General features: G+C 32.3%; 1 long non-coding RNA gene across 1 annotated transcript; it reads left to right on the top strand.

Annotated features, from left to right (window-relative positions):
• Positions 1 to 3,112: 3,112 nt before the first annotated feature.
• On the top strand, positions 3,113 to 3,695 carry LOC145069146 (uncharacterized). The gene is made up of 2 exons (XR_013689318.1): positions 3,113 to 3,336; positions 3,415 to 3,695. It is a non-coding gene; the product is annotated as an uncharacterized LOC145069146 (long non-coding RNA).
• The last annotated feature ends 456 nt before the right edge of the window (positions 3,696 to 4,151 follow it).

The raw sequence follows: 4,151 nt of genomic DNA, 5'->3' as shown, positions 1-4,151 counted from the left end.
GTTAGTCTATATGGATCATGGATCATGGATAACAAGCCTAAGGATATGGATTAGGGTTTAACGATGACTCTTATATATATATATATATATATATATATATATATATATATATATATATATATATATATATATATATATATATATATATGTATATATATATATATATATATATATATATATATATATATGTCACCTTATAGCTAAAATCGGTGACTACATATGTTCTAAGAGTTCATTTGAGCCATTTTTATGCAAGGATATTCTCTCTCAAAAGTCATCCTTTTTTTGATGGTGTTTGTGAACCATCTGAGGCACCACATTTGAGGTGATAAGTTCTTAAAGGCCAAAACTACAAGCTACAACAAGAGGCAATTTTATAACTCATTTAATGCTGTTTATGTCAATTGTATGCTAGTTGTAGGCTTAATGCTTTGGAAACAATATTGCATGTATAATTAGAGAAAACATAGATCCAAAGCATTTAGGGTTGTATGTGCACCATAGGATGTTGTAGTATACTAAAACCCAAAAAACCTATCATGTTAAGTTGACGTATTCTTGTTTCTGTGCATCTTGTAGTTGAGTTGGAAATGCTTTTGAGTTATATGGTTCTCATTTGACTGCAAAAGGCAGTGCACATTGGTCAGTGATGGTACATTGGTCAATGGAAGTAAGCTGCTTAACAACTTGGAAGCATTGGTAGGCCCTTGTGCTACCAGAAGGTAAGAGATTAAGAATGAGCAAAGTTCAGTCCATGAAAGGAAAAACCTAAAAATGATTTTTGTTTTCTCCTCATCCTTATCTTATGATTGTAGGATGGAATTGATAAATTCATATAGATAGGAACACATACACCTTAAAATCTAGGTGGTAAAGGGTTTCGCTCTAATCAATGAAAATTGATTATGAGGAAACACTTTCGCTAGTAGATTTTAAATCTGATCAATATCATTATGGTTAGCAGTTGTGATAATTGCGTTCTCAAATTCGCATATGATTACGACATCCATTTTCATAGTTCAAATTGTGAGATATGGCAAGAAATAGTTTGAACGTTCAATACTTATTGCTATAAGTTGTAGAAGGGTTTAAATACACACATATGCTATCTAATGAAAGTGTATGAGCTTGAAAAGTCTAGTTGAAGACTTATCATAGCATTATGTATCAGAAATCTACACTTTAGTAAGAAATTCAAAAAGTAATGATTTCTAGAAGTCCAGTTGATTTCTGGGTACATGTCAAAGCTAGTGGGGACATAATTGTTATGCAGTTAGAAGCATAATTGTTATGCTAGTAGAAGTGTAATTGTTATGCTAAGTGTTGCAAGTTGGCAATACTATTCGTAGGAAACAAAGTTTTCAAATTTGCAAAATTGCAAAGTTTGGGAATTGTTTCGCTACAAAAGGATTTTGGGAGTAGACACTCATACTTCATTTCAAATCTAAAAGTTTATAATGAAGGGTTTTAATGGAACTTAGTCTTGAACATATATGAATATTGTGTTGAAATGTTTCAACATAGGAAATTCGATATATGGAAATATTATAGCAAGAGACTAAACAAATATCATGTCTTTGTGTAAGACAATATGAATCAAGTGCCATATGCTTCAGATATAGTATTGATTACATATGCTATAATATTCGCTTGTTTTGATTTTCCAAATGCCTAGGGAATTGAGAAGGAAAAAGGACTAGAACAAGGTGTGACTAAAGTTGTTAAACAACTATCAAGAACACTCTGAGGTTTACTGAAGATTGTTTGCTTATGGACAGTTGGAAGTATATTATTAATTTGGACGGACCATATTGACATAGTTCTAAATGAAGGTGACTCTTGTTCGGAATTTATTGTCGTATGGGATTATGGAAATGTTTCCATAATGGGAGTTGATGATTAGAATCTACATGTAAGTTGGAAACGTTAATTCAAGGAAGGTACAAGAATTGTATCTTGAATTTGAGACTTTCTTACCATGAAATTATTTTAGTAACAAAGTTTCAATGGACCATTTTGTGACATCCTTGGCTAAGTCTCGGTGACTTTGACGCCACATCATCACAAAAGGACATTGCATGCAAGGTTAGACTCAAACACATTTAATGGTGATAAGAATTTGGAATTCTTACACTTGTAATAAGGATTTGGAATTATGATATGAACATCATTGGAATTATGTCCAGTTGATCTATTCACAAAGGAACGACCATAAAGAGACATAGTATGCATGTTTATAACTAAGCATGACTAATGTTTAATTCAAGTGTTTAGTTGATTAATCGAAACATTATACAATTAATAAAGTCTGATTAATATAGTGATTAAATAATAAGTGTTTTATTGTGTTTCACTTCGCATGTTTTACTTCCTGAATAATTGGATTAATTCAAACATCCACAGTTGATCGTACTTTTGGAATTAAGTAGCAAATTAAGACTATCATGAATTGAATTGTAGATTGTCTACGGAGATTAGACATAGCAATTGTTTATTGTAATGTCCATGAGTACTTTGAAATGGGGATTTAAGTATTGGATAAACCCATGCTCAGAGAATTACTTCATGAATTTTATCACGAGTAATTTTGAGATGATAATATCTTATATTATTGAAACAGAGATATATGAGTTGTTGTTTACAAGTCAGTTATGCATTGATAATATGTAAACGCATTGGTAACTTAATTTTATAAAATGTATTGTTGTGTGTGATTTGATGAGTGAATAGTGCAAGCATATAAGTCAAAGTTTATCCGTTCCTTTTTCCCTAACGGGAAAAGCGATATTTTTGGGAGCCTCGATGATTTGATGATAACATCTAAAGCGCTTGGCCAAGCCTGGACTGAATTGATGTGTTCAATTAGTAGTCTGATATCAATCGTCATAAATAAGAAATCGAGAAACAAATTTTGGACAGATAGGTTAATTATAGAGAAAATTACACGGTTGGTCCCTATGGTTTGCTCTTACTTGCACGCTTCGTCCCTGGAAAGAATTTTTAACTCGGATAATCCCTATAACTTTATTTCGTTACCCACCTAGTCCTTCAGTTAACTTTCCGTCTTATTTGGGGTTAGGAACTACTCACGTGAGTGGCACGCTAGGGGCATTTTTGTCCTTTCAACCCTACAACGGACTTAAAACTACTTCTCCTTCCTTCTTTTCTCAATCGGTGCTTCCAGTTCTCCTCTTCTACTCCATTTCTTTTGCTCGTGAAGATTGAAGATCCACAAAATTGATTATGGTGAAATGCAAGTGTGGAGCTGTAGGGATCATACGAACTTCAGGAACAAAGAGAAATCCTGGTAGGCCTTTTTATGCATGCCCTTTACAGGTATTGAGTTATCAATTTTTTTGGTAATTTCTAGGATGAACCCTAGTTTGTGCTAATCGAGGGTATTGAAAACTTCAGGGACCAAGAAGTGGATTTATTTCGTGGGTAGATGAAGAAAAGCATACGTATGAGGCTGAAAGCCAAAATCTTGAGCTTGAAATCCATAATGAAGAACTTCAAATCCAAAATCGTGACCTTGAAATCCAGAATGAAGAACTTGAAATCCAAAATCGGAACCTTAAAATGTTGTTAATTGTCAGTTGGATTTTGTTTTTTGGGATAATTGTTTACAAGTTGTAGTATTAGGTATTTCAGTAATGGTTTTTGGTTGAAGATAATCTAATGAAAGGGTAATATTAGCATGTTTGTATTGCTGCATTTTAATGAAATGGTATATTTAGGTACAATTAATAGTTGCACTTTGTTGTCTTATAAAAGATTACAATGGATTATTACCATCTTGTATTGCTGGAATTGGGAGAGAAAGGGTATCTATTGGTACAATTAATAGATGCAATGCAACTGTAATCTTTTGGTATTTTTCATTTAACATATGACCAAAAACATGCCAAATGAAATGACCAAAAAACATGCCAAATGATCCATTATATAACATTAAATGAAATGACCAAACACATGCCAAATGAAATGTCCAAAAACATGCCAAATGAAATGACCAAAAACATACCAATAATTGATCCATTAGATAACATTAAAACAAAAGCATTACATAAGAGTTTAACCAAAAACAAATGTCTAAGTACCAACTGCAATTGTTTTGGTGATACTAAACACAATAAACTTTAATCAAAATA

Source organism: Lactuca serriola, chromosome 1, assembly GCF_051521515.1.
Source record: "Lactuca serriola cultivar US96UC23 chromosome 1, Lser_US96UC23_V15, whole genome shotgun sequence".
In the NCBI taxonomy this organism is placed as follows: domain Eukaryota; kingdom Viridiplantae; phylum Streptophyta; class Magnoliopsida; order Asterales; family Asteraceae; genus Lactuca; species Lactuca serriola.
Note: the sequence above shows the minus strand (reverse complement) of the source record. Positions and strands in the feature narration are given on the sequence as shown.